Raw genomic sequence first — 18,008 nt, 5'->3', positions numbered from 1 at the left:
TCTAAGAACAGATATGAGGTCAGTTTACATTCTATGATTACAGAAACATATCTAGAACTAGAACAAGGATGAGGCAATTGACATTCCATCTAAGATTATAGAAAATATTCTTAGAACAAGCACAAGGTTGCTAATGCTGGCAAATTCCAAGAAAACATTTACATATGAGATGAGGATTAATTAACTTGGAGAATGAAAGCAAATTACCATACAGCCATTTGATTATTTGTTTATAATGGAAAGCCAATCATAGAAATTTTTAACAATTATGTATCCTAGTTTCGGGACTGGAAATATACAACTGAAATTCTATATAATGCTGTGGTATCAGTAAAATCATTTGAGAGGGAGTTTTTGCTAGTGTCTTGCCTGGCAAGCTTCCTCTCCATAAGGTACATTATTTTTTAATATCTAAGATTTATATTATATTATAGCAGTTAATAACTTTTTTCCCTACAGCTAGTGGCTTTAAGCATTCTTATTTTCAGTGAACCACAACAATAGACTGATTATTAAGTTTTCTTTCTGAACATCCCGAAGAAAAACATGTTTGGTTTTTTTTAAGTGGCATTGAAAAGTGCTGTTTGGGGGCTGCTGAGGCAGTGAGGCAACTTTAAAGACAAAAGTTATGAAAATTTTTATATAAAAACAAAGAGATAGAGGTACACATCCGTGCTAGTGCTCAAAAGAAAGAAATGACTGAGGGGGCTCACGAGGTGATGCCTGAGCAAGAATTCCTGCACATGCTCAGTAGAGCAAAAGGCACCAGATGACATCACCCACATGTATTGGCTAATTCAGCCCTACTTTGATAGAAAATATAATGCTTCCTATTTAGCATTTTGCAATACTTTAAAAGCTCATATAGCAAGGACAGCCCATCCCCTTTATCAATTGTAAATGTTACTTTTAAGTTATTAATTTTAAAATTCTTCAAGTAATGCCTTTCATACCCCATAAAGTGGCCATGTTTAGACGGTATTCCAATGACACCATATGTACAGGATCCACCGGTCCATATTGGCAACAGTATCATTAAAATAACAAGAAACCAAATATCTAGATCAATTCCAGTGTTTATGCGGAATCAGTCATATAAACATTACCAACATTACAGTAGGGGTTTCTCAAAACTTTCTTCCTTTCCCTTATGTACACATTGCACAACCCTGGACCTGGGATCCTCCAGTGGTCTTGGGCCACCAGTGGTATGGGCTCAATCAGCAGCCAGGGATCTTGCATTGGCAGGATTCTGCCACACACCCCCTCCCACCATATGACGTTCTATGCAACCGCCTAGTTTGCTTAATGGAAGCTCCGTCCCTGAGGGACATCTTGAAAAACACTGAAAACGTGGCAAAACAAAGAATTTACACAAGAATTCACAGGTTTATGAAACAGCAGAAAACCCTACCACCACAGAGTCCATCAAAGCAAAACAATTCCCATAGCCAAGCATGCTGATATCATCAGTCCAGCAGTTAGCGATCGCCTGTCTTGATGGACTCATTCATAAAACTATCATCCAAACTTCAGCCTGCCTCCACCAGAAACCTCAGTTCAGATACTTTGCTTGACTGGACTGTAAGTTCCATGGAGGAGGGACTATCTTTTTTGTGCCTTTTTACATTGCCTATGTCTACTAGCACTTTCAAAATAAGTAGAAATAGTAGCAACAATTTATAGCTTTAAGAGCAGCAAATTATAACAGCAGCATGATAGTCAGATGGGAAAAATTGTTCCAAGTCTGATGGAAGAGGTCAGAAAATTAGGAGACCATATCATTTTCATTTCTTATATTAAAATTTTATATCTGGCCTGTAAAAACATGTTATTCAGGCTGTAGGACAATAAAAATACATTCATAATCAAGTAATAAATCAAGTTACTATACAATAAACACAGGAATAAATCAACTGATAACAACAAATATAAAAAAAAAACACTTTGGTTTGATAGGTTGGTAATATCAAACTAGAATATCAGGCTGCTAAACCTGAGAAAATGCTTCTTCCACTGATAACAATTAACAGTAAACAAGCTCGAATTTAAGATGGAAATGCTGTATCCTACAGTACTAATCATTACACTAGGAATGACCAAAAAAAATGCTTTCACTGCTTTTCTAAACTTTAGATAATCAGTTTGCAAACTAAATTCAGCGCGGGGGGGGGGGGGAGCAATGCATTAGAGTGAAAGTCACAATTTAGAATAATTACTCTATAATTCCTGAAATGTTCTGCAAAGTTTGAATAGCATTTGCTCTACAATCATACAGATTGTCTTTGTTGAGCCAAAATATATGCCCAGAAGGCAACTATAAGCATCATCTCTAAAATGGCATGAGAGAGCACATAATACTCTCCCTCCCTCCATATGTTTTAGCACCACCTTACACACAAAGAAAACATGCTGTTTGCCAGTAAATTTATAGGCAAGTAAAATAGGGTACAAAAAACTATCAGACCTTGTCCCTTTCTGGAGGAATGACTGCCGTCGTCACATCATGCTGCCTTTATCTTTTCTACCTGTATATTAAGTTTGAACATTAACCCTCTCTAAGTCTCAAAATTGACAAAAGTGGATTTAAGCTTTGAAATCAAGGCTCATCCTCTGCTCACTGTGCATTCCAGGACTTAAAGCTCCGCCCATAGGAGTAAGGTTATACTAAAAGTGCTGGTTTTCCCTGGAACATTGGTGGGGTCAGAAATCTTTTAAAGCTGCCATGCATTAACCACAGGCCTTCTGGGAAAATTATCAAAAACAAAAAAATGGTGCCCAAGTTGTGTTGGACTATTTTCAATCGATTCTGTTCAGCGATCCCAAAGGCAGTCCCAGAGGCACACCTAGCTAGTCTGGTTTTCTAGGGCACCAGAATGAATACAGGAGACAAATATGCATATATACTAGAGCTCTCTCCTGCATATTCATAGAAACATAGAAACGATGGCAGAAGAAGACCAAATGGCCCATCTAGTCTGCCCAGCAAGCTTCACACATTTTTTCTCTCATACTTATCATTTTCTCTTAACTCTTGGTTCTATTTCCCTTCCACCCCCACCATTAATGTAGAGAGCAGTGATGGAGCTGCATCCAAGTGAAATACCTAGCTTGATTAGTTAGGGGTAGTAGGGGTAGTAACTGCTGCAATAAGCAAGCTACACCCATGTTTATTCCCTTTACCCAGACTATGTCATACAGCCCCTATTGGTTGTTTTTCTTCTCTCCTGCCGTTGAAGCGGAGAGCCATGCTGGTTATGCATTGAAAGTGAAGTATCAGGCCCTTTTGGTTTAGGGTAGTAACCGCCGTAACAAGCCAGCTACTCCCTGCTTTGTGAGTGCGAATCTTTTTTTTTTTTTTTTTTTTCTTCTCCCCTGCAGTTGAAGCTATTCTGGATATGCGTGAAGCCTCAGCTTTTCTTATTCCCCTGCTGTTGAAGCAGAGAGCTATGCTGGAAATGCTTAATGTATCAGCCTCTCCCATGCCATGAAGCAGAGAGCCATGCTGGATATGCATCGAAAGCGAAGTATCAGGCACATTTGGTTTGGGGTAGTAACCGCCGTAATAAGCCAGCTACTCCCCGCTTTGTGAGTGCGAACCCTCTTTTCTTCTCCCCTGCCGTTGAAGCAGAGAACTATGCTGTATATGCTTGGAAAGTGAAGTATTAGGCTTATTTGGTTTAGGGTAGTAACCGCCGTAACAAGCCAGCTACTCCCCTCTTTGTGATAGCAAATCCTTTTTTCCACATTTCCTCTTGCCGTTGAAGCTTAGAGCGATGTTGGAGTCACAGTAAGCATCTGTATGTTTATTTAATAAGGGTATTGTCTCCGGGCAGTAGCCATCGTTCTGGTGAGCCACCCACTCTACATTGGTGGTCTCTTGACTTTATGGATCCACAGTGTTTATCCCACGCCCCTTTGAAGTCCCTCACAGTTCTGGTCTTCACCACTTCCTCCGGAAGGGCATTCCAGGCATCCACCACCCTCTCCGTGAAGAAATACTTCCTGACATTGGTTCTCATTGGATCTCATTGCAGAGATCCTGAAAACCAGGTGTGCCTCCAGGATAGGGTTGGGAATCACTGTTCTAACACACAACAAACTCAGAATGGTAGCAACTGAGCTTAAAAAAGGCTGACTTTCAAACCACAAAACCCTACTTATAAAATGTACAGTATCCTAATTGTAAAACAGCCACACCTTTGCAAAACACTAAAGAAATATCAGCTGTGATTTTATAAAATGTGTTTTATAAATTCTTACCTTCCAAACTTAGTTTTCATATTACCTGGTCTATTTGTATTGGTATTATAAATATTTCATGAGGCTCTGCAGAACATTTTTGCAGAAACATTGTAAATATCACTTTTTATTACTTTAGGTAGCATTTATACAGCAGGGAAGTTCAGAAAAAAATAATCAGCTTCTTAAGTATCTTAATACTTACCCTAGTTTGATTGTATTGTCAATACTTCCTATTCTTCATAGCTTTTGAGAAGCTTGATGGCTAGAAAATAGAAAGGATAATTGATTAGAAGATCCCAGGTTACAGAAAAGAGCATTTTTATTGTGATGAGGTCTGGTGATGTGGATACCACAAGCACATTCACTCATGGAAGTCTTCCTGTCTTTGATATTTAATGGAACACATTTGATAGCTGTGGCCTCATCCCTGGAAAACACTTGTGTACATTATATATAGAAATAAAGACTTTACATACATTTCTGTGCTTCCAGATGCAAGAAAAGCAAAGAAGCATTTCTGTTGAGAAACAATGCAATGCAGAAATGGGCTGAAGCAGATGACATGAAACAAAGTGAAAAAATGGGGTCAAGATGCCTTGCCAGCACTAGAAGAGTAGGGGGTTTAAGGTCAAGGTCAAAGTAGACCATGACAGCTTGTGACCTCACATCATTCTCTGCTCATATGTAATTATAAGCACAAAAAGCACATTTTACAAATGCTAATTTGCACTTGTAAGAAACTGATAAGCTAAATAAAATTGCCTGCGCAGTTTATTTAAAATTCAACACACCCTAGAGTCTTCAATGATATGCAGCAAATGGATTACCGAATTCAGAACATGGAAGAGTAAGAAAATGTACATTATTAGCTCCTAAATAAAATACTGTCCCTCCCCACCTACCCCAGACTGGGCTGACCCACATAAGATGTAAAAATTGTTCCCCAGAAACGCATCCACTCAATCCAGGTAAAATTATGCACATAAAATGTACCCGCATATCATGTGGGCAACTAAAATCAAAACATAAAAAAGCCCATTTCTGAGGAGTCAAACATTATTTGATCTGTGGACATGTTTTGAAAATTACCCTCTTATCGGGAGAAAACAGGCTCCCAAATTTTCAATATCTCAAAGCCACTTATCTTGCACATTCAATGCAGTCATACTGACCCCAATTCAAAACCATATTGAAGGCTCTCACTGTCCAAACCCAGCACGAGAACGTTCCATTGAAGGTGACTTTCAGAACTAACAATCATTTACCAAAAAAAAGGAAGATCTTGGGGGTTGTCTGCAAAGGTCACAACCTGCTCTGTTGGTTAAAAGTCAGTAACAGCAGGGTGAAATCTGTCAGGGGCAACAAGATGATCCTTTCAGAAAGATGCCAGCTTCAACAGCACCACCATTCCCCCATCCACCCTCACTGCCTGACTCAGACAGCCTCTGCAATAATCTTGTCTTCCTTTTGGTTTCAGTAACCAGAAGGTTGCAGTCAAGCCAGACGACTGAGTAAATCTGAGCACTGCTAAAAACCCGCACTGTAAGGGGATGTGGCACAGCGTGGCTTAGTTATTACAGTGACTGCCAGAAGACAAAACCCATGATTCAGCCGTTGCAATACAATTACTAAAAGGTCCCAAGTGACTTTAAGCCAAAAAGAAGCTGCAGTACGTAGTGCTCGACTATGGCTTCGTGCATTAGGTGGAGTTATCACTATACCCAGTGCCCCCAGCCTCCCGCAAACGTGCAGGGCCACAGGAGAAACTGCATGATTAGCTTGTGGCTGCATATTTTACAATCTGCCACAGAATCAACATTCCTGAAAGTTTGACACCTCTTAATTCAATCTTTGGAATAAAACTGTAGGGTGCCTGCCTGCTTTGTGTCTCAGCTCTCTCTCAGGGATGGACTGTGGGGGGGGGGGGGGGGGTTTGTCATCTCCTAGGCACTGCTGGTGGCATTGCACCTGCCGCCCCCTGCTGGAATGGAAATGGTTCTTCTTTGGCCATGGCTAAGATTACCATATTTTTTGCCAGGTAAATCTGGGGCACTTGCTCAGTCAACCAGGAGTGGTGAGGAGACCTCCATACTTGCAACAGAGAATCTGTCCCATCCAGCCTATAGCAGCAATATTATGGGGGAAGTTTCTATCAGGAAAAGTTTTAACGACTAATTATTAACACTATTTTCTGACACCTAAGAATTTTCTTACCACAAAATGTTATTGATGCATTGTCTCCTTCACAGAAGAGAAAACAGACACTAGAAAAACCAAATCAGTCAATGAAATTCATCTTTTTTTTCACAAATATAAAATTTCTCTGGCTCTGGAACATATACACATAATATTGATGGATTGGGTCCCAAAATTCTTTATACTGGTTAATTAAGATTTCAGAAAGTAAAAGTGTGAGGAGAGGAAGATATGCAGCATTTGATAGGAGAAACAGAAAAAGGGTCCAAGAAAACAAACCGGTAGCCGATCCAATATGGCTCAGATCAGTGCAGACGTCGTGTGTATCATAGTCGGAAGAACATTAATCAGCGAACTGACTATCAGACCTGTTCTAAAAACAGGTGCTGTCAAACACACAGCAATTCCTCGAGCGGCGAGTAGCTGTATGCCGTTTCACTGAAGAATTACGATATCACTATTCTCACAGTGGTCTGTGATTGACAGCATCTGTTTTTAGAACAGGTCTGATAGTCAGTTCGCTGATTAATGTTCCTCAGACTATGATACACACGACGGCTGCACTGATCTGAGCCAAATCAAGTGGTTCAAAAAGCCCCTGAGGCAGCTCGTAGAGCGAAACTCGGCCAGAGTCGGGCAAGATTCAATAAAGTCCATTTTTTACCGATTCCACCGTTTTGTTTGTTTGAAACAGAAAGAGGGGACAGCACTGGGTAGGAGAAAGGGAGGGGGAGGCAGGTAGCCTGGAAGGACACAGAGAAGTAGCATTAAACAATAGAGCGAAGGGAGGCAAGCGGCATCTGGTACGCAAACGCTCGGAGAGCATTTGGTGAGGGGACACAGCACAGGTTGGACAAACAGGAAGTGACAGAATTTGGCAAGAGTGCACTGAGCCTAAAGCAGCAACATGGATCACATGAGCAGAAGAGAGCATCCGGCTGGAAGCAGCAACATAGGACCCAGCTTTCTAATTCTCCCTCTCTCCAGCCCCTCCCACTCCCCTCCTTCACCAGCTCTCCCCATCTTACAAATGGAACTTGAGATGGGGGTAATTCCCACTCATACCCTCACTCAATCAATGAGTCCCTCCCCTCCACCAATCCCCAAGTCCTGTACACCACAATTTCAAATTCTCTGTTCTTCCTCATGGTCACCTAATCCTCCAGTCTTCATTCATATTCCCAACCCAATCCCTGGGTCCTCGATGTTCCCCTCCCACCAATCCCTGGACTCCAAGTCTTTCTGCTTCCGAGTCCCAACTGTCACCTGCATCCCTAAATCTTCACTTTCCTATTCCTCCACTACCCTGCCCTCATCCTCGCATTCCCGTCTGTACTCCTCTCTCTCCCCCCCAAGTCCCCGCTCAATCCCCCCATTCCTTGATCTCCCCCAACCCGATCCTTGAGTCTCCCTTCTACTCAACAAGTCCTCCATCCCTACTCTCTATCTGCACTCCCCCCTATCCCTCCTGCCAATCCCTGCTTTCCGTATGCTCTGCAGTTTGAAAACTGCTTACTCAGAAGCCTAGAAGGCAGGCAGTAGATTTATCACCTCCCTCCCTCTCTCCTGTAAGTCACCAGCTGATCTGACCCATGCAGGAAGGGGAGGAATGGAAGCAGAAGAGGCAGATTAGACTGCAGTATTTAACCACTGGCCCTACACTCCTGCTCTGCTGTCTGGGCTGGGGAGAGAGATTGGAAAGGAGACTGGAGGGGAGCTGAGACAGCCCCATTACTCACATCTGTGGTCTAAGCCGGCTGAAGATTGTAGGAGGCAGGCGGCAGCAGAAGCTGAGCAGCGTCTGTTTTTCGGCCTGAGGCAGGCCACACCGAGGAAGGCAGTGGGGCTGCAGCAGTGACATTTTTCCTCTCAGGCTGCTGTTGGGGGCAGTTTTCCTTTTTTTTTTTCAGCCTGGCTCTAGCCATATCATAGGAGAGCTGCAGCCTTGACTTTTTTTTTTCCCTCCAACCCAGTGCGGGGCCTTATGGGTGGGGGAAGGTAAAGCTGGAGGTGGTGACCATGGAAAACGTGCCACACTCTTCCTCTGTCAAGGCATGGCAGAGATGGATAAACCCTCTTCCCCCTATGCACTCACTGGTCTGGTTTTACACATAGCTGGGAGTCTGGAAATTAATTTTGCTTTGCCTACTGCACCCCCACCTCCCTCCCCCCCCCCCCCCCCCAAATATCTGCCGCTCCAGGCACAGGCCTACTGTGTCCATTGAGAAATCCAAGCCAACTCTCTCTCTCTCTCTCTCTCTCTGCTTCTGCTCCAGCCCCTCCCTCACAAACAGCCTGCAGGGAAGGTTCTTCTATTGTTCCCACCCCCCTTCCTCCTATCCTGAAGTGAAGGGTGGGGGGAGGTGAAATTGGAGTGGACAGAGAAAGTCAGAATGTTTAACCTCTCAAAGACCTCTTTAAATCCTTATCAAATCAAATACGATTTTGATATGATTCCTGGATGGAGGGATGTCCCTAGATGGGAATTTCATCTTTATACAAAGCTTCTTATGCCCACATATGTGTGGCAAATCATACATCACTTACAAAGACCTGGATGAGTTCTGGAAATCTGCAACTACATGTGTCCCACAGCTGTCAGAGGAGGGCATTCATTTCAATTCAGAGGCCTTGATGACTGACAACTGCTGACAAATTCCAGCTTGTACTAATTCAAACCCTTTCTGTCCCTGTCATCATGTGTCCAGATACAATTGTGCTCCTGGCAGAATTTGTAAGATGTGCACCATTTTAAGAAAACATGAGTGATCAGACAAAACATGTTTGTTATTTTTAACGTGTTTCAACTTAAGCTATTATGCATCACAAAATAGCACAATCATTAAACAGCACTACACTAGGGGAAATAATAAAATGGTCCTGTTCAAAAGTCTACATACCCTTGAATGTTTGGGCTGATATACACTCAAGTTGACACACACAGGTTGAGGTGGCAATGAAGGGTTAAAAATCCAGACCTATTCCTTGATTGATTGTAATTAGTGTCTGTGTATAAATAAGACAATGAGTTTCTTGGTTCTTGAGAAACCCTTGTGCATTTCATCCAGGGCTGCACTAACTAACAGGCCGATACAGTACAGTGCACTCCGGCGGAGCGCTCTGTTACCCTGCGATTGGACGCGTGTTTTCGACGCGCTAGCTTTACCACTTATTCAGTAAGGGGTAATAGCACGTCGAAAACGCACGTCCAACCCCCCCGAACCTAACAGCGCCTGCAACATGCAAATGCATGTTGATGGCCCTATTAGGTATTCCCGCGCGATTCAGAAAACAAAATGTGCAGCCAAGCCGCACATTTTACTTTCAGAAATTAGCGCCTACCCAAAGGTAGGCGTTAATTTCTCCGGGCACCGGGAAAGTGCACAGAAAAGCAGTAAAAACTGCTTTTCTGTGCACCCTCCGACTTAATATCATGGCAATATTAAGTCAGAGGTCCCGAAATTAAAAAAAAAAGTTTTAAAAATAAATAAATTAAATTTGAAATCGGGGGGGGGGGGGGGTGTACGTTACAGCGGCGCAGAGAATTTAGTCAAAATTGATGACAAGATGAATGCAGCATCTTATCAGAAAATACTGGAGGAGAATTTGCATTCATCAGCCAGGAAGCTGCACATGGGATGCACTTGAACTTTCCAACATGATAATGATCCGAAACGTAAGGCCAAGTTAATCCTTCAGTGGATGCAGCAGAAGAAATTGAAGGTTCTGGAGTGGCCATCACAGTCTCCTGACCTAACCATCATTGAGCCACTCTGGGGCCTCATTCACAACCATGCAGTTCATGCCAGACAACCCAAGAATGTACAGGATCTGGAGGCTTTTTGCCAAGAGGAATGGGCAGCTTTACCACATGAAAAAATAAAGGGCCTCATTCACAACTATTACAAAAGATTGCAAGCCTTCATTGATGCAAATGGGGTAATACATAATAATAAAAACTAAGGGGTAGATTTTAAAAACTTGCACGCGTGCACATGGACACGTGATTTTATAACATGCGCGCGCATGTTATAAAATTTGGGGTCAGCGCGCGCAAGGTGCACGACTGTGCACTCCCTTGTGCGCGTCGAGCCTGCGCCTAGCCGCGCGGCCTTTCCCTGTTCCCTACCCCCCACCCCACCTTCTCTTCCCCTACCTCCCTCGCCCTTTCCCCCCTACCTTTTTGCGGAATTTTCTTTTATTTCAAAACTTACTTCAGTCCTGGGGCTGAAGTAAGTTGCATGCGTCGGCTGACTGTCGGCGCGCGATCCCCGGCACAGCACCAATTGGCCACTGTGCCTGGAGCCTCTGGTCCTGCCCCGCCCCTCCCCTTTTTGCAAGCCCTGGGACTTACACGCGCCCTGGGGCTTCAGGCCCGGTGCGCGTAACCTTTTGAAAATCTGCCCCAATATTAAAAACTAAGGGTCTGCAAACTTTTGAATAGGACCATTTTATTATTTCCCTTGTTGCTATGATTAGTTTAATAATTGTGTTATTCTGTGATGCATAATAGTTAAAACTGAAACATTAAAAACAACAGATGTGTTTTGTCTGATTACTCATGCTTTCTTAAAAACTTACAAATTCTGCCAGGGGTATGGAAACTTATGAGCACAACTGTATGTGCACATATCTTTCTGTATAATTAACAGCATGACAAACTGCTGATACAGAGGACAATATTAGCATATGGAAGCTCATATATTTGGAAAGACGACAAAGATTTATAAAAAGGATGGTTGCATTTTCAATTAAAAACAAAAGTGACATTTCAGTTAAATGTTTGTTACTTTTGAGTCTTAACTTGATAAATTGTTGATGTTTATACTTGGAAAAGAACAGATAAAGGTTTAAAGTACATCACTATACAACTATATAGCCAAGAGAAAAGATGCATGATATATATTAACTCATTTAATACATAATTCAAAATGTATATAAACTTCCAGCCCCACAAACACTTCACAATAAATTCAAAAAGCCATACAAAATATATTTCACAAAGAAATCTTTTTAATGACATTGCTTCACATCACCCATAATACAAGGATCCCCCAAAACACATCTATATACATACATATACCATCCATACACACTAAAACTAAAACCAGAAGCACCATCTTCCCCTCAAATACAGTAACATAGTAATGATGGCAGAAAAAGACCAAATGGTCCATCAAGTCTGCCCAGCAAGTTTCTTATGGTAGTAACTGCCGCTCCGTGCAAGTTACCCCCAAACCTTATGTTAAGGGTAATAACATTTATAATCAAAACCAAGCAACATTTATAATCAAAACCAAGCAACTGACAAACCCATAACAAAATTACTGCTAGCAACATTTTTACAAAGTGACCAGCCTTCTTGATAATTCAGACATTCCTGCTTGAATGTGCTTTGCTTTTGGACTGGCCACAGAAGCAGTCATGTTCTTTTTTTTCCCTAATGTCTACGTATCAGAAAGTCGGGGCCCAGTGTTGGCTGTCGTCTAAATCCAATTTCCCTTCCCCCCCCCCCCCAAACATCAAAGCGGAAGATGATATTGCAGTTGCAGCAAAAGCATCAAGGCTAATTGGTTAAAGGTGGTAATCCCTACGCCTTCTTTTTTTTTTGATAATACATTTTTTGTATTTTATAATACAATAATATAATAACCAGCCTTTTTTTTTTGAACCCCATGTTTCAAGGCTCTTCGATGACATGTTTGCAATCTTAGCTACATGCTCCAAAAACTCCCCCTCTCCACTAAAAAAATCCAAACAAGCCATTCTTAATATTGTTATTGGTACATGGCAAATAAATAGGAATAAAATTGTTCTTAGCATGCTTTAGCTGTTGCCTAGTTCACATTTTATGAGAGAGACAGCTGTTTGCGGTAGTTTCACTGGTCAAACTGGATGGATCAAAAATGGTGGTTAACCAATGTCATCTGATATGTCTCACCCTGACTGGTCAGCTCTGGTGGCGTGCGTAAGCGTTCTCTTAGGTCTAACATCTTCCTTCGCTGATGACAAAGCAAGAAATCCAAAGAAAAAGACCTTCAGAGTACATTAAAAATGCTAGCTAGCAGAACTAAGCAGTTTCAGGTGCAAATCAACTGGCTAAAGATCAGAACATACCTAGGAAATGTATTAGTGACTATTTTGTAGCCAGAAAATCACTCAGGACTTAGTGTGGCAGCAGCATGTGCTTTCCCACACACAGCGTCATGCTGCTAAGCAACGCAGTAAAAATAGAGCCTACGAAATGTCTGTTTCAGCAGCTGTCTTAGTATTCTCTGCTCCACACGCCAGAATTAATACGTCCTGCAATTGTTTTTAGGCATGCTAATTTATTTATTTAAAAACTATTTGTTTCACATGATCCAGAATACTTGACGGATTACAAAATACACATACTAAACGATTAATAATCTAAAATCAACCAAACCAAACATAATAAAATATAGGAATATACAAAATTATATAGCTAGATAAATAGATAGATATGCCCCTTCACACAAACAGGCTAACAGATCACACAAGCACGTTATACTATACCATAAGTAGGGTTCTTCGATTTTCACCCATAAATTCCCAGATTTTACCAAAAGCGGCAATTGATTTAAACTGATTTTCACCCCAATTTTAGACTGATTAAAGAGCAGCTCCAGAGCTACAGATGCAGCGTCTCAAGGCCTCCAGTAATTGCTGGAAGCCAGTGCACACCCCCCCACATCAGTGAGAGCACTCATCCTCCGGTGCCGCCGATGTGCTTTTTCAAGTCCCGCCTCCCCCTCCCACCAAGCAGCCAAAGGGTCTTCTGCTTGGTACCGTCAATGCAGCATCTGAAGTGGGCCACCCCCACTCCCCCCCCCCCTCCCCGAAGCACTTCCCAGCAGGCTCCCTGGCCCACACAAAAAAAAAGAAAGAAGTGCAGAGCTGCAGAGCAGGGGAGCCTCAGCAACCTGATCAAGAAGAGAGGAGACAGCCACCACTAGTAAGGACGATTGCTGTTACAATAGGGGGAAAGGAGGAAACGCTCATTGGGGGTACGGGGAAAGAAAGGGACGTGCTAGGCAGGGGATGGGGTAGAGATATGGATGTTGCTGGGTGGGTGGGAGAATCGGCTCAATATTGTTTTATTGTCCTAGCTTCCGTCCATCAAAATAAACTCTTGATATTTAATCACATTTTCCCCACTGATTTTCTCCTGGTTTTGTCCTTGTCATAATAAACCCTGATAAATTACTGGGAAATTTTTAAAAAATAAAAACCGAAAATGATAGTCACTAACTATAAGCTTGCTTATAAAAGAAGGCTTTTACCTGTCAGGAAACAGTCAATTGCTCTCATTTCATCCGAGAGCAATTCCCAAATTGAGGAACCACTATAAAGAATATTCTTTCCAAGCCTCATATGTCTTGGCCTAATGTACAGTTGGCACCTGAAGGAAATTTTGCCCAACTGATCTTAAAGCTCTAGAGGGCTTACAAATCTTTAGCAAAGCACTGATTATATGAATTATGCGTTATGACCAAATGAACAATGTATAAGAGTTGCCAAATATTGCCCAAAAAGTGATCTGCCCTCCCACCAGCTTCCTCATCCTCAACACTCCACCCGCTTACCCTAGCTTCAGGCACCTTGTCTGTGAAACCGTGGTAAGCACTGAAAGCTTACGGTCTCTTAAAAATACACAGGCACTAAAATACACAGGCAATCACTGAAATGCAATCACTGATAGTGCAGTTAGTATAGCTGTGTTTAAAAAAGGATTGGATAAGTTCTTGGAGGAGAAGTCCATTACCTGCTATTAAGTTCACTTAGAGAATAGCCACTGCCATTAGCAACAGTAACATGAATAGACTTAGTTTTGGGTACTTGCCAGGTTCTTATGACCTGGATTGGCCACTGTTGGAAACAGGATGCTGGGCTTGATGGACCCTTGGTCTGACCCAGTATGGCATGTTCTTAGCTATATTTTCTATTTGATGGTTGAAAAAGGGAATTGAAAATGTCTCGTTGAAGTTGTAGGGCAGAGCAGTTGTCAGTTATTACAAATAAAATTTGGAATTAAAACTGTAGAGAAAATACTAACAGTTTAACACTGCAATCAATCAAAATTTCAACCAAAATTTGGGAGGGGGAAAGTTTCTCTACCTTTGTTCACCAGTCCTTTCAATCGAACTTCAGCTTCCGTGCCCCCCCCCCCCCCCCCCCCCAATTTTCTTCCACACTTGCATAAATCACTCACTGTTCCCAGCAAACCCTCCCAGTTTCTCAACTGCATCTAACCTAAGGCTTCCCCAACCTGTGCTGGTGATCCCACAGCCAATGAGGTTTCAGAATACGCAGGAGATAAATCTGAATACACTGGTTACGCAGCATATGCAAATTTTATTTCATGCATTTTTACTAGGACATGTTTGGGAAGTCTTGATCTAAGCCCTCTACATTCCTGCCACTGATTCGCAACCTTCCATCTCCACCTCGCAGTGAACCACAATGTTCATCTTCCCCTTTCATTAACTCCCCCATCTGCTCCTGCCTCCGTTTCCCCCTTCCCAGTCCCTCTTCTTCATCCATCTTAGTGTTGCTCAACTTTAATCTCCTCTGCATCAATGCTTCTGCTTCTCCCCCATCAGCTTCAATCTTTCCTTTCAGTGCGCCCCCTACCCCCCTCCCCCATTCATGAGGAGAATGCGGGCCAACAGCACGTACAAGAGGAAACTGGAGCGAGTGCGTGTACGCACTGTTCGTGTGGCAGTCTCGCTGCCTTCTGTTCGCTGGCTTCCAAAAAGTCAATGCAGGTAACAAGTGGTAGCAGGATTGCTGCAGGGGACGGCGGGCATGCATGCTCTGAACGTCCCCATAATCCGAGGATGTATGCTGTTGGTCCGCATTATGCTGCTTCTCTAGCCAGTTCCAGGTTTTTGGGCACCACTGGTGATCTAGCAAAAATATTTTTGGAGCCCTGTTCTTACAACCTAAAATTTATCCATTAGGATCTCCGTTATACTATATATCCCAAGTCTTTCTGCAGATTTGCACAATTTCATAGAACATGAGGGCAGGTAAGGACTGCAAGGCCCATCTGGTCTGTCCAACTGATCTCCAACTTTCCATTCACTTCTTTAAAACTAAGGCTCCTCTGTGCTTATCCCACACTTTCTGGAATCCCTTTACTATTGTGCCTCTACACCTTTTTAATGAAGAAATATTTTTTGTTCTCCAAGTCTATCATGACCTTTTGTTCTAAAAATTGTCGAATTGTACGTCGCTTATGGCCTAGGTTTAAGCAGCCTATAAATAAATAAATAGGCTTTGCCACTGAAAAAGGTGTGCTTCTTGTGCATTATCTATGTTTGAGCAACTTACATTTTTCTATTATACCCTCTAATTAAATAAAATATTGCCTACTATCTCATAAGCAACATCACATGCTGCATAAACCAATCAGATTTTATTCCAGTGGAGATAATTCAAGACAATGTTTCAGACTGGCTGCTCACAGGGTTTCTGATTTACAAATCAGGTAGTAAAATTCTTAATCCATATAAAGGTGAAAAGCACTAAGTGAAATTAGCTCCCATTAAATGTCCATTTCTATTAAATCAATTGTATACTAAAAATATAAGTTTATGATTTAAAAATCCATAGTGCTTCATATTTATGAATTTGAGACACTAGGCTGTGACAGTTAAAAAGAATCTGGTTTGTATAATAGTTTAATTTTTTTTTTTTTTTTTAATAGATCCCAAATATTTTAGAATGTAATCCACATTAAGAGACCTATTACAAACATCAGTGCAGCAGTAACAAAAACAGAGTCTAAGCATCTGCCAGATATACCGCAAAGTGATTTACCCAAGGATCACTGCATGTAAACCATTTTGAGCCCGTTTCAAATATCTGCCCTGATATACCCTAGAGGATCTGCATCAGCAGGGACAAAACGACACCACGAGGAATTCACAATCTAAAATGCCAGCACACAAATAAGCAAGCATGCCAGAATTCCTAAGCGGGTGGCGGTGGGGGAGATTTGTTATGCCGGAATATTATTTTGTTGCGCACATAAATACTCTAATCTGACACTTTCATACAGGGCCTCAGGTTGTACAGCTGCACAATAAAAGTTCATATTTAAAGCTTGGATTTATGATAAATTGGCCGGTTTCCCTCTCCTGTGTGATGCTGTTACTTAGAGGACCAGCTTCTGCTTTTAACAGTTGGTGGCTCCGGGCCACTGGAGCTTTTTTTCCCCCGTTACGTTTTCTTGTCTGTCTGTCCACCGACTGCTCTCAAGTGCTTCCTCTATTCCCTCCTCCTTGTTGCTGTCAAGTTTAAAAATCGTGCAGTAAAATGATTGGTGGTCCTCAGGAAATACAAATTTTTCCAAGTCAGGAAAAGACCCCACACTGACCCAAACCAGTAACCTAACGGAAAATCTGGCATGTTTGGAGTCCAAGAATGAAACATTTAAACAGTGTGTGGAATGCAACAATTTCAAAGACAGAATGGTACCCACAAATCAGCTATATTATTATTACTGGAGTTTACGATCAAGTCAAAGACAGAGAACACACAGAGAGGCTCAGTTAAAACAGAGGACATGACTGGAAAGAATTAAAGCAGGTGGGCTCTACAGGAGACTGAGGAGGGGGCAGCTTTAATGGAGTGAAGCTGCAAGGAATAAGGCTTCGTAGAAGTCTAGATAAAAAAACAAGGGGTGGGCGAGACTAAATCTGTCCCCCAAATTTTGAGCAATACTATATTTTGACACCCAGACTCATCAGCATTTCAGGATAACTAGTTTAATACATTTGTCTGCAATTTTGAACAATCTATATTCAGACAGTCTGGATAGCAAAGTTAGCTGAATAAACTTATTTAGCTAATTTTGGAGGTATATTCAATAGTGCAGCTACACTACTGAATATAGCTAGCTATCTTAAAGCTAGCCGACTAACTATAACCAGCTAACTTTAGACAGCTCTTTGAATGGAGCCCGGCCCAGAACTTTGATCTCAAAGATTCTAGAGCTTTCAAAAATGTCCTATTGAGCATGTGCAGCTGTAGTTATCACCCTGCCTCCTACCAGTCCGTAATATATCTAATACATGGAGAAACCAACTCCCAGGGGAGGCGGGTGGGTTTTGTGAGGCCTGGCATCCTGCTGTCCTCAAAGAATACCTGTTACAGGTAAGCAACTCTTCTTTCTCCGAGGACAATCAGGATGGCAGTCCTCACACATGGGTGATTCCCAAGCTATAGGCTGCCTGAACAGGACAAAGCAGGGAACCCCACAGTGCTGAAAGTACCACCTATCTCCCTTTTGCCTGTGAGGCAGCCAACCAAAAAAAAAATGGGTCTAGGCGGGAAAAGAGTTAGTTTCTACATAAAAGAAAACCACAGAACAAAAGACACAAAACCCCGATGCGTAACAGAGGCGCCTAAGGCAGGGGTGAGATGCGAATTCCAGCAAGGAGGATACTTCGCCTCATGGAAAATATTACAGTCAGGGTTGAGGATCATTGAACCCTGTGATAGTAGTCCTAGATACTCCTGGATATAGGAAAATACAT

General features: G+C 42.1%; 1 protein-coding gene across 1 annotated transcript in view; it reads right to left on the bottom strand.

Annotated features, from left to right (window-relative positions):
* The window catches only part of ARHGAP32 (Rho GTPase activating protein 32), a 694,843-nt gene that overhangs the window by 601,135 nt on the left and 75,700 nt on the right, over nucleotides 1–18,008 (bottom strand). Inside the window, exon 2 of the mRNA XM_029573155.1 lies at nucleotides 4,448–4,507. The gene's annotated coding sequence lies outside the window, so the exon portion shown is untranslated. The remainder of the gene's footprint in view (nucleotides 1–4,447; nucleotides 4,508–18,008) is intronic.

Source organism: Rhinatrema bivittatum, chromosome 12 (assembly GCF_901001135.1).
Source record: "Rhinatrema bivittatum chromosome 12, aRhiBiv1.1, whole genome shotgun sequence".
In the NCBI taxonomy this organism is placed as follows: domain Eukaryota; kingdom Metazoa; phylum Chordata; class Amphibia; order Gymnophiona; family Rhinatrematidae; genus Rhinatrema; species Rhinatrema bivittatum.
This window is presented reverse-complemented; position numbering and strand designations above follow the sequence as displayed.